Genomic DNA, 18,150 nt, shown 5'->3' with positions numbered 1-18,150 from the left:
CCAGCAGGAGATCAGCGAGTGACTGTGGGAGCAGACTGTGACAAGCAGGAAAAACTCCAGCAGGACGTCAGCCAGTAACTGTGGGAGCAGACTGTGACAAGCATGAAAAACTCCAGCAGGACGTCAGCGAGTAACTGTGGGAGCAGACTGTGACAAGCAGGAAAATCTCCAGCAGGACACCAGCGAGTGAGTTTGGGAGCAGACTGTGACAAGATGGAAAAACTCCAGCAGGACGTCAGCGAGTGACTGTGGGAGCAGACTGTGACAAGCAGGAAAAACTCCAGCAGGATGTCAGCGAGTGACTGTGGGAGCAGACTGTGACAAGCAGGAAAAACTCCAGCAGGACGTCAGCGAGTGACTGTGGGAGCAGACTGTGACAAGCAGGAAAAACTCCAGCAGGATGTCAGCGAGCGACTGTGGGAGCAGACTGTGACAAGCAGGAAAAACTACAGGAGGAGGCCAGCGAGTGACTGTGGGAGCAGACTGTGACAAGCAGGAAAATCTCCAGCAGGACGTCAGCCAGTGACTGTGGGAGCAGACTGTGACAAGCAGGAAAATCTGCAGCAGGACGTCAGCGAGTGACTGTGGGAGCAGACTGTGACAAGCAGGAAAATCTCCAGCAGGACGTCAGCGAGTGACTGTGGGAGCAGACTGTGACAAGCAGGAAAAACTCCAGCTGGACACCAGCGAGTGATTGTGGGAGCAGATTGTGACAAGCAGGAAAATCTCCAGCAGAAGGCCAGCGAGTGACTGTGGGAGCAGACTGTGACAAGCAGGAAAAACTCCAGCAGGATACCAGCGAGTGACTGTGGGAGCAGCTTGTGACAAGCAGGAAAATCTCCAGCAGGAGGCCAGCGAGTGACTGTGGGAGCAGACTGTGACAAGCAGGAAAAACTCCAGCAGGACGTCAGTGAGTGATTGTGGGAGCAGACTGTGACAAGCAGGAAAAACTCCAGCAGGACGTCAGCGAGTGACTGTGGGAGCAGACTGTGACAAGCAGGAAAATCTCCAGCAGGACGTCAGCGAGTGACTGTGGGAGCAGACTGTGACAAGCAGGAAAATCTCCAGCAGGACGTCAGCGTGTGACTGTGGGAACAGACTGTGACAAGCAGGAAAATCTCCAGCTGGACACCAGCGAGTGACTGTGGGAGCAGACTGTGACAAGCAGGAAAAACTCCAGCAGGACGTCAGCGAGTGACTGTGGGAGCAGACTGTGACAAGCAGGAAAATCTCCAGCAGGACGTCAGCGAGTGATTGTGGGAGCGGACTGTGACAAGCAGGAAAATCTCCAGCAAGACGTCAGCGAGTGACTATGGGAGCAGACTGTGACAAGCAGGAAAATCTCCAGCAGGACATCAGCGAGTGACTGTGGGAGCAGACAGTGACAAGCAGGAAAAACTCCAGCAGGACGTCAGCGAGTGACTGTGGGGGCAGACTGTGACAAGCAGGAAACACTCCAGCAGGACGTCAGCGAGTGACTGTGGGAGCAGACTGTGACAAGCAGGAAAATCTCCAGCAGGACATCAGCGAGTGACTGTGGGAGCAGACTGTGACAAGCAGGAAAAACTCCAGCAGGACACCAGCGAGTGACTGTGGGAGCAGACTGTGACAAGCAGGAAAATCTCCAGCAGGATGCCAGCGAGTGACTGTGGGAGCAGACTGTGACAAGCAGGAAAATCTCCAGCAGGTTGCCAGCGAGTGACTGTGGGAGCAGACTGTGACAAGCAGGAAAAACTCCAGCAGGATGCCAGCGAGTGACTGTGGGAGCAGACTGTGACAAGCAGGAAAATCTCCAGCAGGACGTCAGCGAGTGACTGTGGGAGCAGACTGTGACAAGCAGTAAAATCTCCAGCAGGACACCAGCGAGTGACTGTGGGTGCAGACTGTGACAAGCAGGAAAATCTGCAGCAGGACGTCAGCCAGTGACTGTGGGAGCAGACTGTGACAAGCAGGAAAGTCGGAGCCCGGTATAAAAACCGGAGAGAGGCGAGGCCCGAGACCAGTCGGGACCAGCGGGAGCAGCGAGGAGGAGCTCGGGAGAAAACCCGGCGACCAGCGAGGCCCGAGACCAGTCGGGAGCAGTGAGTCGGAGCCCGGTATAAAAACCGGAGAGAGGCGAGGCCCGAGACCAGTCGGGACCAGCGGGAGCAGCGAGGAGGAGCTCGGGAGAAAACCCGGCGACCAGCGAGGCCCGAGACCAGTCGGGAGCAGTGAGTCGGAGCCCGGTATAAAAACCGGAGAGAGGCGAGGCCTGAGACCAGTCGGGACCAGCGGGAGCAGCGAGGAGGAGCTCAGGAGAAAACCCGGCGACCAGCGAGGCCCGAGACCAGTCGGGAGCAGTGAGTCGGAGCCCGGTATAAAAACCGGAGAGAGGCGAGGCCCGAGACCAGTCGGGACCAGCGGTAGCAGCGAGGAGGAGCTCGGGAGAAAACCCGGCGACCAGCGAGGCCCGAGACCAGTCGGGAGCAGTGAGTCGGAGCCCGGTATAAAAACCGGAGAGAGGCGAGGCCCGAGACCAGTCGGGACCAGCGGGAGCAGCGAGGAGGAGCTCGGGAGAAAACCCGGCGACCAGCGAGGCCCGAGACCAGTCGGGAGCAGTGAGTCGGAGCCCGGTATAAAAACCGGAGAGAGGCGAGGCATACCAACTCAGCAGCGGGGAGAGAGGTAAAAAGTAATCAGTGTGTGACGTCACCAGGGAGCAGGTAGGTGATTGGTTGGTGAGTATTTCTCTTTTTTCAATACAAGCTTGAATTCTGTGGTGTTAAATTTCTGTGGTGTAGTGGGGATGGTTGGTAAATAAAGCGCCCTAGAGCATACCTGTAACTGGGGTATTGAATAAATTTTTAAAGAAATTAAAGGGGTAAGTCATGGCAGGAGAGTTCAGACCCGTGCTCTGCTCCTCCTGCTCTATGTGGGAAGTCAGGGATGCTGCCAGTGTCCCTGATGACCATGTGTGCGGGAAATGCATCCAGCTGCAGCTACTTGTAGACCGCATTGCGGCGCTCGAGCTGCGGGTGGATGAATTTTGGAGCATGCGCGATGCTGAAAGGCTCGTGGATAACACGTTTAGTGAGTTGTGCACGCCTCAGGGTAGGGCAGCACAGGGGGTGACCATCAGGCGGAGCAACAAAGGCAGGCAGGTAGTGCAGGGAACCCCTGCGGACATCCCCCTTTCAAACAAGTATACCGCTTTGGATACTGTTGAGGGGGATGACTCACCAGGGGAAGGCAGCAGCGGCCAACTTCCTGGCACTGGGGGTGCTCCTGCTGCCCAGGAAGGGGGGAAAAAGAGTGGGAGAGCAATAGTGGTAGGGGATTCTATAGTAAGGGGAACAGATAGGCGTTTCTGTGGCCGTAGACGTGAATCCAGGATGGTTTGTTGCCTCCCTGGTGCCAGGGTCAAGGATGTCACTGAGCGGCTGCAGGGCATTCTGGAGGGGGAGGGAGAACAGCCAGTGGTCGTGGTCCACATTGGTACCAACGACATAGGTAAAAAGAGGGATGAGGTCCTGCAGCAAGAATTTAGGGAGCTAGGTGAAGGATTAAGGAGCAGGACCTCAAAGGTTGTAATCTCTGGATTACTCCCGGTGCCACGTGCTAGTAAGTATAGGAATAGGAAGATAGAACAGATGAATGCGTGGCTAAAGGGATGGTGCAAGGGGGAGGGCTTTAGTTTCCTGGATCACTGGGTCTGCTTCTGGGAAAGGTGGGACTTGTACAAGTCGGACGGTTTACACCTGAACCAGGGGGGAACCAATGTCCTTGCGGGGAGGTTTGCTAGCACTGCTGGGGAGGGTTTAAACTAACTTGGCAGGGGGTTGGGGTACAGAGTGGAGCTATAGTAGGGGGTGATTTACGGCCAAATACAGAGGGAAAAACAAGTCAGCTGGGAAGGCAGAGCAAATATGTGAAGGCAAAAGAGAATATGGCAGGGCTGGAAGGCATTTATTTTAATGCAAGGAGTCTTGCAAATAAGGTGGATGAACTGAAGTTGTTGTTGAACACATGGGAGTACGATATTATTGCTATCACGGAGACATGGTTGAGGGAGGGTCAGGACTGGCAGCTCAATATTCCGGGGTATCGAATCTTCAGGCGAGACAGAGGGGGGTGTAAAAGGGGAGGGGGTGTTGCAATATTAATTAAGGAGTCAATTACTGCTGTAAGGAGGGATGATATATTAGCGGGTTCCTCTAATGAGGCCATATGGGTAGAACTTAAAAACAAAAAGGGGGCAAGCACTTTGCTGGGAGTGTACTATAGGCCCCCAAACAGTCAGGGGGAGATAGAGGAACAGATATGTAGGCAAATCTCCGAGAAGTGCGAAAATAATAGGGTAATAATAGTGGGGGATTTCAACTTCCCCAATATAAATTGGGACAGTCAGAGTGTGAAAGGCTTAGAGGGTGCAGAATTCTTAAAGTGCATCCAGGAGAGCTTTTTGAGCCAACATGTAGAAAGTCCTACAAGAGAGGGGGCGGTACTGGACCTAATTCTGGGGAATGTAGCCGGGCAAGTGGTGGAAGTGTCAGTAGGAGAGCATTTTGGCGACAGTGACCATAATTCGGTGAGATTTAAGGTGGTCATGGAAAAAGACAAAGACGGCCCGGAAATAAGGGTTCTAAATTGGGGGAAGGCCGATTTTAATATGATAAGGCAGGATCTGGCCAAAGTGGACTGGGAGCAGCTGCTTATAGGAAAATCCACATCAAAACAGTGGGAGACTTTCAGAAGGGAAATAGAGAGAGTACAACGCCAACATGTTCCTGTAAAGGTCAAGGGTGGGACCAACAAGCAAAGGGAACCTTGGATGACAAGGGATATACAAAAATGCATTAGAAATAAGAGGGGGGCTTTTGGCAGTTACAAAAGACTAAAGACAGAAGAAGCCCTAGAGGAGTATAAAAAGTGCAGGGGCATACTTAAAAAAGAAATTAGGAGGGCGAGGAGGGGCCATGAAATAACACTGGCGAGCAAAATAAAGGAAAATCCTAAGATGTTTTATAAGTATATTAAGGGCAAGAGGATAACCAGGGAAAGGGTAGGGCCCATTAGGGACCAAAGTGGCAATCTGTGTGTAGAGCCAGAGGATGTAGGCGGGGTTTTAAATGAATTTTTTGCATCTGTGTTCACTATGGAGAAAGACGATGCAGACATAGAAATCGGGCAAGGGGACTGTGACATACTTGAACATATTAGCATCGAGAGGGAGGAGGTGCTAGCGGTTTTAGCGGGCCAAAAAGTGGATAAATCCCCAGGCCCGGACGAGTTGTATCCCAGGCTGCTGTGGGAGGCAAGGGAGGAGATTGCAGGGGCTCTGACACTAATTTTCAGAACCTCTCTGGCCACAGGGGATGTACCAGAGGACTGGAGAACAGCTAACGTAGTACCATTATTCAAGAAGGGTAGCAGGGATAAACCAGGGAATTACAGGCCAGTGAGTCTAACATCTGTGGTGGGGAAATTATTGGAAAAAATTCTGAGGGACAAAATTAATCTCCACTTGGAGAGGCAAGGATTAATCGGGGATAGTCAGCATGGCTTTGTCAAGGGTAAATCATGTCTAACAAATCTGATCGAATTTTTCGAGGGGGTGACTAGTGGGGTGGATGAGGGAAATGCTGTGGATGTGGTGTACATGGACTTCAGTAAAGCTTTTGACAAAGTCCCGCATAGGAGACTGGTCAAGAAGGTAAGAGCCCATGGGATCCAGGGTGCCTTGGCGCGTTGGATCCTAAACTGGCTGAGTGGCAGGAGGCAGAGGGTGATGGTCGAAGGTTGCTTTTGTGACTGGAAGCCTGTGTCCAGTGGGGTACCTCAGGGATCGGTGCTGGGTCCCTTATTGTTTGTGATCTACATAAATGATTTGGATGAAAATGTAAAAGGTATGATCAGTAAGTTCGCAGATGACACGAAAATTGGTGGGGTGGTAAATTGCGAGGAGGAAAGCCTCCGGCTACAGGACGATATAAACGGGTTGGTCAGATGGGCGGAAAAGTGGCAAATGGAATTTAACCCTGAAAAGTGCGAGGTGATGCATTTTGGACGGACAAATAAGGCAAGGGAATACACAATGAGTGGTAGGACCCTAGGAAGTACAGAGGGTCAGAGGGACCTTGGTGTACATGTACATAGATCCCTGAAGGCAGCGGAGCAGGTAGATAAGGTGGTTAAAAAGGCATATGGGATACTTGCCTTCATTAGCAGAGGCATAGAATATAAGAGCAGGGAGGTTATGATGGAGCTGTACAAAACGCTGGTGAGGCCACAGCTGGAGTACTGTGTGCAGTTCTGGTCGCCTCACTATAGGAAGGATGTGATTGCTTTGGAGAGGGTGCAGAGAAGATTCACCAGGATGTTACCTGGGATGGAGCGCCTCAGCTATGAAGAGAGGCTGGACAGGCTGGAGTTGTTTTCCTTGGAGCAGAGAAGGCTGAGGGGGGACCTGATTGAGGTGTACAAAATAATGAGGGGCATAGATAGGGTAGATAAAGAGGAACTTTTCCCCTTAGTGGGGGGGTCAATAACAAGGGGGCATAGATTCAGGGTAAGGGGCAGGAGATTTAGAGGGGATTTGAGGAGGAACTTTTTCACCCAGAGGGTGGTTGGAATGTGGAACTCAATGCCTGAAAGGGTGGTGGAGGCAGGAACCCTCACAACATTCAAGAAGCATTTGGATGAGCACTTGAAATGCCATTGCATACAAGGCTATGGACCAAATGCTGGAAAATGGGATTAGACTGGACAGGGATGGATGGGCGGCGCAGACACGATGGGCCGAAGGGCCTCTTTCTGTGCTGTAAAACTCTATGACTCTATGACTCTATGACTCTATGACATCAGCGAGTGACTGTGGGAGCAGACTGTGACAAGCAGGAAAATCTCCAGCAGGTTGCCAGCGAGTGACTGTGGGAGCAGACTGTGACAAGCAGGAAAATCTCCAGCAGGTTGCCAGCGAGTGACTGTGGGAGCAGACTGTGACAAGCAGGAAAAACTCCAGCAGGATGCCAGCGAGTGACTGTGGGAGCAGACTGTGACAAGCAGGAAAATCTCCAGCAGGACGTCAGCGAGTGACTGTGGGAGCAGACTGTGACAAGCAGGAAAATCTCCAGCAGGACACCAGCGAGTGACTGTGGGTGCAGACTGTGACAAGCAGGAAAATCTGCAGCAGGACGTCAGCCAGTGACTGTGGGAGCAGACTGTGACAAGCAGGAAAGTCGGAGCCCGGTATAAAAACCGGAGAGAGGCGAGGCCCGAGACCAGTCGGGACCAGCGGGAGCAGCGAGGAGGAGCTCGGGAGAAAACCCGGCGACCAGCGAGGCCCGAGACCAGTCGGGAGCAGTGAGTCGGAGCCCGGTATAAAAACCGGAGAGAGGCGAGGCCCGAGACCAGTCGGGACCAGCGGGAGCAGCGAGGAGGAGCTCGGGAGAAAACCCGGCGACCAGCGAGGCCCGAGACCAGTCGGGAGCAGTGAGTCGGAGCCCGGTATAAAAACCGGAGAGAGGCGAGGCCTGAGACCAGTCGGGACCAGCGGGAGCAGCGAGGAGGAGCTCGGGAGAAAACCCGGCGACCAGCGAGGCCCGAGACCAGTCGGGAGCAGTGAGTCGGAGCCCGGTATAAAAACCGGAGAGAGGCGAGGCCCGAGACCAGTCGGGACCAGCGGGAGCAGCGAGGAGGAGCTCGGGAGAAAACCCGGCGACCAGCGAGGCCCGAGACCAGTCGGGAGCAGTGAGTCGGAGCCCGGTATAAAAACCGGAGAGAGGCGAGGCCCGAGACCAGTCGGGACCAGCGGGAGCAGCGAGGAGGAGCTCGGGAGAAAACCCGGCGACCAGCGAGGCCCGAGACCAGTCGGGAGCAGTGAGTCGGAGCCCGGTATAAAAACCGGAGAGAGGCAAGGCCCGAGACCAGTCGGGACCAGCGGGAGCAGCGAGGAGGAGCTCGGGAGAAAACCCGGCGACCAGCGAGGCCCGAGACCAGTCGGGAGCAGTGAGTCAGAGCCCGGTATAAAAACCGGAGAGAGGCGAGGCCCGAGACCAGTCGGGACCAGCGGGAGCAGCGAGGAGGAGCTCGGGAGAAAACCCGGCGACCAGCGAGGCCCGAGACCAGTCGGGAGCAGTGAGTCGGAGCCCGGTATAAAAACCGGAGAGAGGCGAGGCCCGAGACCAGTCGGGACCAGCGGTAGCAGCGAGGAGGAGCTCGGGAGAAAACCCGGCGACCAGCGAGGCCCGAGACCAGTCGGGAGCAGTGAGTCGGAGCCCGGTATAAAAACCGGAGAGAGGCGAGGCCCGAGACCAGTCGGGACCAGCGGGAGCAGCGAGGAGGAGCTCGGGAGAAAACCCGGCGACCAGCGAGGCCCGAGACCAGTCGGGAGCAGTGAGTCGGAGCCCGGTATAAAAACCGGAGAGAGGCGAGGCATACCAACTCAGCAGCGGGGAGAGAGGTAAAAAGTAATCAGTGTGTGACGTCACCAGGGAGCAGGTAGGTGATTGGTTGGTGAGTATTTCTCTTTTTTCAATACAAGCTTGAATTCTGTGGTGTTAAATTTCTGTGGTGTAGTGGGGATGGTTGGTAAATAAAGCGCCCTAGAGCATACCTGTAACTGGGGTATTGAATAAATTTTTAAAGAAATTAAAGGGGTAAGTCATGGCAGGAGAGTTCAGACCCGTGCTCTGCTCCTCCTGCTCTATGTGGGAAGTCAGGGATGCTGCCAGTGTCCCTGATGACCATGTGTGCGGGAAATGCATCCAGCTGCAGCTACTTGTAGACCGCATTGCGGCGCTCGAGCTGCGGGTGGATGAATTTTGGAGCATGCGCGATGCTGAAAGGCTCGTGGATAACACGTTTAGTGAGTTGTGCACGCCTCAGGGTAGGGCAGCACAGGGGGTGACCATCAGGCGGAGCAACAAAGGCAGGCAGGTAGTGCAGGGAACCCCTGCGGACATCCCCCTTTCAAACAAGTATACCGCTTTGGATACTGTTGAGGGGGATGACTCACCAGGGGAAGGCAGCAGCGGCCAACTTCCTGGCACTGGGGGTGCTCCTGCTGCCCAGGAAGGGGGGAAAAAGAGTGGGAGAGCAATAGTGGTAGGGGATTCTATAGTAAGGGGAACAGATAGGCGTTTCTGTGGCCGTAGACGTGAATCCAGGATGGTTTGTTGCCTCCCTGGTGCCAGGGTCAAGGATGTCACTGAGCGGCTGCAGGGCATTCTGGAGGGGGAGGGAGAACAGCCAGTGGTCGTGGTCCACATTGGTACCAACGACATAGGTAAAAAGAGGGATGAGGTCCTGCAGCAAGAATTTAGGGAGCTAGGTGAAGGATTAAGGAGCAGGACCTCAAAGGTTGTAATCTCTGGATTACTCCCGGTGCCACGTGCTAGTAAGTATAGGAATAGGAAGATAGAACAGATGAATGCGTGGCTAAAGGGATGGTGCAAGGGGGAGGGCTTTAGTTTCCTGGATCACTGGGTCTGCTTCTGGGAAAGGTGGGACTTGTACAAGTCGGACGGTTTACACCTGAACCAGGGGGGAACCAATGTCCTTGCGGGGAGGTTTGCTAGCACTGCTGGGGAGGGTTTAAACTAACTTGGCAGGGGGTTGGGGTACAGAGTGGAGCTATAGTAGGGGGTGATTTACGGCCAAATACAGAGGGAAAAACAAGTCAGCTGGGAAGGCAGAGCAAATATGTGAAGGCAAAAGAGAATATGGCAGGGCTGGAGGGCATTTATTTTAATGCAAGGAGTCTTGCAAATAAGGTGGATGAACTGAAGTTGTTGTTGAACACATGGGAGTACGATATTATTGCTATCACGGAGACATGGTTGAGGGAGGGTCAGGACTGGCAGCTCAATATTCCGGGGTATCGAATCTTCAGGCGAGACAGAGGGGGGTGTAAAAGGGGAGGGGGTGTTGCAATATTAATTAAGGAGTCAATTACTGCTGTAAGGAGGGATGATATATTAGCGGGTTCCTCTAATGAGGCCATATGGGTAGAACTTAAAAACAAAAAGGGGGCAAGCACTTTGCTGGGAGTGTACTATAGGCCCCCAAACAGTCAGGGGGAGATAGAGGAACAGATATGTAGGCAAATCTCCGAGAAGTGCGAAAATAATAGGGTAATAATAGTGGGGGATTTCAACTTCCCCAATATAAATTGGGACAGTCAGAGTGTGAAAGGCTTAGAGGGTGCAGAATTCTTAAAGTGCATCCAGGAGAGCTTTTTGAGCCAACATGTAGAAAGTCCTACAAGAGAGGGGGCGGTACTGGACCTAATTCTGGGGAATGTAGCCGGGCAAGTGGTGGAAGTGTCAGTAGGAGAGCATTTTGGCGACAGTGACCATAATTCGGTGAGATTTAAGGTGGTCATGGAAAAAGACAAAGACGGCCCGGAAATAAGGGTTCTAAATTGGGGGAAGGCCGATTTTAATATGATAAGGCAGGATCTGGCCAAAGTGGACTGGGAGCAGCTGCTTATAGGAAAATCCACATCAAAACAGTGGGAGACTTTCAGAAGGGAAATAGAGAGAGTACAACGCCAACATGTTCCTGTAAAGGTCAAGGGTGGGACCAACAAGCAAAGGGAACCTTGGATGACAAGGGATATACAAAAATGCATTAGAAATAAGAGGGGGGCTTTTGGCAGTTACAAAAGACTAAAGACAGAAGAAGCCCTAGAGGAGTATAAAAAGTGCAGGGGCATACTTAAAAAAGAAATTAGGAGGGCGAGGAGGGGCCATGAAATAACACTGGCGAGCAAAATAAAGGAAAATCCTAAGATGTTTTATAAGTATATTAAGGGCAAGAGGATAACCAGGGAAAGGGTAGGGCCCATTAGGGACCAAAGTGGCAATCTGTGTGTAGAGCCAGAGGATGTAGGCGGGGTTTTAAATGAATTTTTTGCATCTGTGTTCACTATGGAGAAAGACGATGCAGACATAGAAATCGGGCAAGGGGACTGTGACATACTTGAACATATTAGCATCGAGAGGGAGGAGGTGCTAGCGGTTTTAGCGGGCCAAAAAGTGGATAAATCCCCAGGCCCGGACGAGTTGTATCCCAGGCTGCTGTGGGAGGCAAGGGAGGAGATTGCAGGGGCTCTGACACTAATTTTCAGAACCTCTCTGGCCACAGGGGATGTACCAGAGGACTGGAGAACAGCTAACGTAGTACCATTATTCAAGAAGGGTAGCAGGGATAAACCAGGGAATTACAGGCCAGTGAGTCTAACATCTGTGGTGGGGAAATTATTGGAAAAAATTCTGAGGGACAAAATTAATCTCCACTTGGAGAGGCAAGGATTAATCGGGGATAGTCAGCATGGCTTTGTCAAGGGTAAATCATGTCTAACAAATCTGATCGAATTTTTCGAGGGGGTGACTAGTGGGGTGGATGAGGGAAATGCTGTGGATGTGGTGTACATGGACTTCAGTAAAGCTTTTGACAAAGTCCCGCATAGGAGACTGGTCAAGAAGGTAAGAGCCCATGGGATCCAGGGTGCCTTGGCGCGTTGGATCCTAAACTGGCTGAGTGGCAGGAGGCAGAGGGTGATGGTCGAAGGTTGCTTTTGTGACTGGAAGCCTGTGTCCAGTGGGGTACCTCAGGGATCGGTGCTGGGTCCCTTATTGTTTGTGATCTACATAAATGATTTGGATGAAAATGTAAAAGGTATGATCAGTAAGTTCGCAGATGACACGAAAATTGGTGGGGTGGTAAATTGCGAGGAGGAAAGCCTCCGGCTACAGGACGATATAAACGGGTTGGTCAGATGGGCGGAAAAGTGGCAAATGGAATTTAACCCTGAAAAGTGCGAGGTGATGCATTTTGGACGGACAAATAAGGCAAGGGAATACACAATGAGTGGTAGGACCCTAGGAAGTACAGAGGGTCAGAGGGACCTTGGTGTACATGTACATAGATCCCTGAAGGCAGCGGAGCAGGTAGATAAGGTGGTTAAAAAGGCATATGGGATACTTGCCTTCATTAGCAGAGGCATAGAATATAAGAGCAGGGAGGTTATGATGGAGCTGTACAAAACGCTGGTGAGGCCACAGCTGGAGTACTGTGTGCAGTTCTGGTCGCCTCACTATAGGAAGGATGTGATTGCTTTGGAGAGGGTGCAGAGAAGATTCACCAGGATGTTACCTGGGATGGAGCGCCTCAGCTATGAAGAGAGGCTGGACAGGCTGGAGTTGTTTTCCTTGGAGCAGAGAAGGCTGAGGGGGGACCTGATTGAGGTGTACAAAATAATGAGGGGCATAGATAGGGTAGATAAAGAGGAACTTTTCCCCTTAGTGGGGGGGTCAATAACAAGGGGGCATAGATTCAGGGTAAGGGGCAGGAGATTTAGAGGGGATTTGAGGAGGAACTTTTTCACCCAGAGGGTGGTTGGAATGTGGAACTCAATGCCTGAAAGGGTGGTGGAGGCAGGAACCCTCACAACATTCAAGAAGCATTTGGATGAGCACTTGAAATGCCATTGCATACAAGGCTATGGACCAAATGCTGGAAAATGGGATTAGACTGGACAGGGATGGATGGGCGGCGCAGACACGATGGGCCGAAGGGCCTCTTTCTGTGCTGTAAAACTCTATGACTCTATGACTCTATGACTCTATGACATCAGCGAGTGACTGTGGGAGCAGACTGTGACAAGCAGGAAAATCTCCAGCAGGTTGCCAGCGAGTGACTGTGGGAGCAGACTGTGACAAGCAGGAAAATCTCCAGCAGGTTGCCAGCGAGTGACTGTGGGAGCAGACTGTGACAAGCAGGAAAAACTCCAGCAGGACGTCAGCGAGTGACTGTGGGAGCAGACTGTGACAAGCAGGAAAATCTCCAGCAGGAGGCCAGAGTGTGAGCTGAGTGGGCAGAAACAGGTGCCAGGCCCATGAGAGGGGTAGACTGAGTGAGAAAAAAAGAGGAAACAGCAGTTGGATTGGGGTTAGGCTGGCAAATGTCAGAAAGTGTCCGAGAGTGGCAAGAAACGGTTTTAGTCCTGGTAAGGCAGAAGTGGTAGCTGGGCTACGATGGCTGAGATCAGGGAAAGTGTGTCGGAATGGTGCCTGGGGACTGGAGGCAGCAGGGAGAATAACAAAATTAAGAGGAAAAAAAAACATTAGATTTAAAATGGTAAAAGTTCAAGTTACCTGACTGAGAAAAGACTGAAACAAAACCCTGAATATTGAATGGAAAGAGAAAAACTCCAAAATATCAGAGCAGAGGAAGTTGGAAGACACAATCGAGTAACTAATTCCCTTATAACATGTTTACATGCAGCTTATCATTATGAATATTTACATAGGCATTTCTATTGTAACTGTTCACCTAAAAAATCTTTACAGCAAATTACATATATAGACAGAAAGTGCTCACCATGTGCAAGAATCTTCATTTTTTTCTGTTCCTATCTGCACAGGTGTGTATAATGTATAAAAGGTGCATCATCACATCTCTCACAAACCTCCCAAAGCATTTCACATACAGAGAATTATTTGAAGTGGAGTAACTGGAGTTATATAGGCAAACACAACTTGCACACAAATAGATCCCACAAGCAGCAATTAAATAAATGACCTGTCAATCTGTTTCTGATGATGGTGGTTCAAGAAGGAATTTTGGGCTGCATGCCAGAGAACTTCCTGCACTTTTCTTTGAATAGTGCCATGGGATCTTTAACATCCACCTGAACTATTGGAACAGGCAGGTAGAGCCTTAACAGCTCATCCAAATGATAGCACATCTGACAACATAGCATCCCCTCACTAGTGCACTGTCATGCTGGAAATCAGGGTATCCAAAATATATGGGGTTATGCGAATGAAATTGTGATGTGAATAAGACTGTGTTTACATGACTGTATTAGAACTTGAGACACTCAGGGGGAGAAATTCGGTATCGCCCCGTTTGGGGCACAACTATCGGCCGGGTGCAAAGTTTAGCGCCTGGTGCTAATTATCGCCTCCGACTGCAAACTTGGCTTTTATCGCCCCTGGAGGTGATTTGAGCGCTAAAGCAGGTGCTGCACACCTGTCTTAAGGCACAAAGGCCGAGGAACGAGGCGCTAACATGAGCACGGGCGCAGCGCAGGTGTTGTCAGTTAGCGATGGAACACAGACACACTGGCGCTGGCCAGTTCTTAAAGGAGAGGGTCGAACTTGCTCTCCAGCCACACCCTACTCTTTGGCGCCTTGAATCTCGACCTGGAGAGACCTGTGATTACATTTTCCAGCCAAGGACTATGGAGAGGGGGAGAGAACGAGCTCAGCGCTTCAGTGACCGGGCCTTCGAGGCTCTGGCTGGCGCGGTGGAGTGCAGAAGATCTATACTCTACCCTGAGAATGGCAGGAGGCCTTTGCCACGCGAGTACAGAAGAGTGTGGAGGGAGGTGGCTCAGAGCATCTCCTCCAGGAACATGGTGCCCAGGACCCATATACAATGTAGAAAAAAGTTCAATGACCTCACTCGGGTCGTCAGGGTGAGTGTTTTTTTTTCAATAACTCTCCATCTCTCCATCTCAACCTCACTCAATGGCCAGAGGGTCTTTAAACCCCAATGCCCAACACTCATCCAACACCTATGGCCCTCTCATGAAACACACACACACATTCCACAGCTTGCATACAGTGAGGGCTATTCAATTATGAGAGGCACATCAGGCAAGACCATGGCTGTATATTTACTCAGACGTCGTCCTTTTTCTTGCAGGCCAAACTATCTCATAATAGGAGACAGCAGCAATGGACGGGTGGAGGGCGGCCTCAGCTGCAACCCCTCAGAGATCTTGAGGCACGCGTCCACAGGATTGTGGCAAGCCAAGTGATCGGTCCCGTCGCCCCTGGAGAGGTCGACCCCATTCGGGACAGCAATGGTAAGGTCATCAGCTTTCTCTCCTCTCTCATTCCACTTGTCCCTCACAACACCAGCCTTTGGCACTTTCAATCCAAATTACTAAATCGCTCCACTCCTTCCTCCCTTCTTCTTCTTAGGCAGTCCCTCGGAACCGAGGATGACTTGCTTCCACATTAAAAATGAGCTCGCATGTGACTGATTAGTCCAATGTGGGACCTACAGTCTCTGTCACAGGTGGGGCAGACGGTGGTTGAAGGGGCGGGTGGGTGGGGTGCTTGGGTTGATGTGCGCTCCTTGCGCTGCCTGCTCTTGGCTTCCGCTTGCTCCCGGCGAAGACTCGAGGTGTTCAGAGCCTTCCCGGATGCTTCTCCTCCACTTTGTGCGGTCTTGGGCCAGGGATTCCCAGGTGTCGGTGGGGATGTTACACCTTTTCAAGGAGGCTTTGACGGTGTCCTTGAAGCGTTTCCTCTGCCCACCTGGGGCTCTCTTGCCGTGCCAGAGCTCCGAGTAGAGCGCTTGTTTTGGGAGTCTCGTATCGGGCATGCGGACAATGTGACCCGTCCATCGGAACTGATTGAGCGTGGTCAGAGCTTCGATGCTGGGGATGTTGGCCTGAGCAAGAACACTGATGTTGGTGCGCCTATCCTGCTAATGGATTTGCAGGATCTTGCGGAGGCAGCGTTGGTGGTACCTCTCCAGTGCTTTGAGGTGCCTGCTGTACATGGTCCATGTCTCTGAGGCATACAGCAGGGCAGGTATCACTGCTGCCCTGTAGACCATGAGCTTAGTGCCGGGTTTGAGGTCCTGGTCTTCAAACACTCTCTTCCTCAGGCGACCGAAGGCTGCACTGGCACACTGAAGGCGGTGTTGGACTTCGTCGTCGATGTCTGCCCTTGTTGACAGTAGGCTCCCGAGATATGGAAACTGGTCCACATTGTCCAAGGCCTTGTCGTGGATTTTGATAATCGGGGGGCAGCACTGTGTGGCGGGAGCAGGTTGGTAGAGGACCTTTGTCTTACGGATGTTTAGTGTAAGACCCATGCTCTCGTATGCTTCGGTGAAGGTGTTTACGATGGTTTGGAGTTCGACCTCCGAGTGAGCGCAGACGCAAGCATCGTCTGCATACTGTAATTCGACGACAGAGGATGGGATGACCTTAGATCTGGACTGGAGGTGACGGAGGTTGAACAATTTCCCGTTTGTTCTGTAGATTAGCTCCACTCCAGTGGGGAGCTTATTGAGGGTGAGATGGAGCATTGCAGCAAGAAAGATTGAGAAGAGCGTTGGTGCGATGACACAGCCTTGCTTGACCCCGGTTCATACGTGAATTGGGTCTGTGATGGAGCCGTTGGTCAGGATCACGGCTTGCATGTTGTCGTGAAGCAGGCGGAGGATAGTGACAAACTTTTGAGGGCATCCGAATTTGAGGAGGACACTCCATAATCCCTCATGGTTGACAGTGTCGAAGGCCTTTGTGAGATCAAAGAAGGCCATGTACAATGGTTGGTGCTGTTCCCTGCATTTCTCTTGTAACTGACGTGCGGTGAAGATCATGTCCATTGTGCCCCTTAGTGGGCGGAATCCACATTGCGACTCTGGGAGGAGCTCTTCGGCCACTGGGAGAAGGCGATTGAGGAGGATTCTTGCGATGACTTTCCCTGTGGCAGATAGCAGGGAAACTCCTCTGTAATTACCGCAATCGGACTTGTCACCTTTCTTGAAGATGGTCACAATTACAGCATCTCTGAGATCCCCTGGCATGCTCTCCTCCTTCCAGATAAGAGAAATGAGTTCATGAATTCACACCAGTAGTGCTTCTCCGCCATGCTTTAATGCCTCAGCGGGGATTCCATCTGCTCCTGAGGCCTTGTTGTTCTTCAGTTGTCGGATGGCCTTTTCAACCTTATGCCGGGCTGGGGTTGTGCTGAGATGGTGGCGGGTAGCATGCTGTGGGATGGGGTTGAGGACACTCATGTCGAAGACAGAGTCGTGGTTAAGGAGATCTTTGAAGTGCTCCTTCCAGCAGGCATTGACTGCTTCCCTGTCCTTGATGAGTACCTCTCCGTTCTTGGCCTTCAGTGGGAAAGGGCCTTGGGTGCTTGGGCCATAGATGGTCTTGACTGCGCTAAAGAATCCACGCACGTCATGGTCCCTTCCTCCCTTACTGCCCTCTTGTACCTCCCTGCTTTCAGATGGTGAAGAGGAGGAAGAGGAAGCCGGAGCATCAGCGCCACCCTCTCCCGAGGAAGCCCATGCCCACACTGGGACCATGTCTTCCCTGGAGGGGAGCAGGGGGGAAGGGTCTGATGAGGGTGAAGCTCCGGGACCCAGCGGGCTGCAGCAACACGATGTGGCTAGGGGAGCTCGGGGGCCTTCTCCCCAGATTGAGAGTAGGCCAGTGAGTCCTGCTGCACTGGACGCAGAGGAGGAGCGACTCATTGCTGAAATGAACACCCAGGTGGTGGACATGCACACTCAGCTCATGGGTGCAGTGGAAAGGGTGCCCGATTGCATTGATGCACTGGCAAGGAATGTGGATCACTACACTGTAGCACAGGCAGATGCCACGCTAATGCTTAGTGCTGCAATTCAGTCACTGGCTGCCGTGATCCAATCTCAGACTGGTCTCATGCAGACTCAGATTGAGGCCACGCAAGCACTGACTGCTGCCATTGTCGCTGGTTCAGACACATTTCCCCGGGGCTCTCACCGCACCGTAGCAGGCCAGCAATCTGTGCTCCAGCAGATTGCTCCGGATGCTGAGGTGTTGCCCCGTGGGAGTGCCAGTGTGTCGGTCGAGCAGGGAGTTGCTGTCCTCTCTCAAGATGACAGCATTCCTGCTGCCACCACTGTCACTTCTCCACTGCACTTGCCGCCGCCTGTAGCCCAGACTGCTGCCGCCCATGCAGAGTTGGTGCAGTCTGCAGCCGGGCCCTCCAGGCCCAGAGCTGGTCGAGGCCGTCCTTCAAGGGCATCTGCAGTCTCAGGTTCTGACAATCAGCAGCCTTCCACCAGCCTTGCTGCAGCCACTGGGGTCCCATTATGGAGGAGCAGTAGGGTGGGAAGGGGGGAAGTGCGCAAGGGAATGAGATCACCCTCGAAGGGCAAAAAGTAGGAGGTGTGATGAAATGTTGGTCAATTTTTTATTAATGGCTGAGGTTCGTGTTCAAACTTTTGTTTAGTGTTTTGGACATTATCTCCAGGTTGTGAGAACCAGTAATATTAATGAATGATTTGCTGTGCTTGTTTTTATAGTTTGACATGAAGATACAACACACACAGAGTTTGTAAAATAAAAATGTTTTTGTA

Source organism: Somniosus microcephalus, chromosome 2 (genome assembly GCF_052327205.1).
Source record: "Somniosus microcephalus isolate GS21.2 chromosome 2, FLI_Smic_1.0, whole genome shotgun sequence".
NCBI classification, from domain to species: domain Eukaryota; kingdom Metazoa; phylum Chordata; class Chondrichthyes; order Squaliformes; family Somniosidae; genus Somniosus; species Somniosus microcephalus.
Note: the sequence above shows the minus strand (reverse complement) of the source record.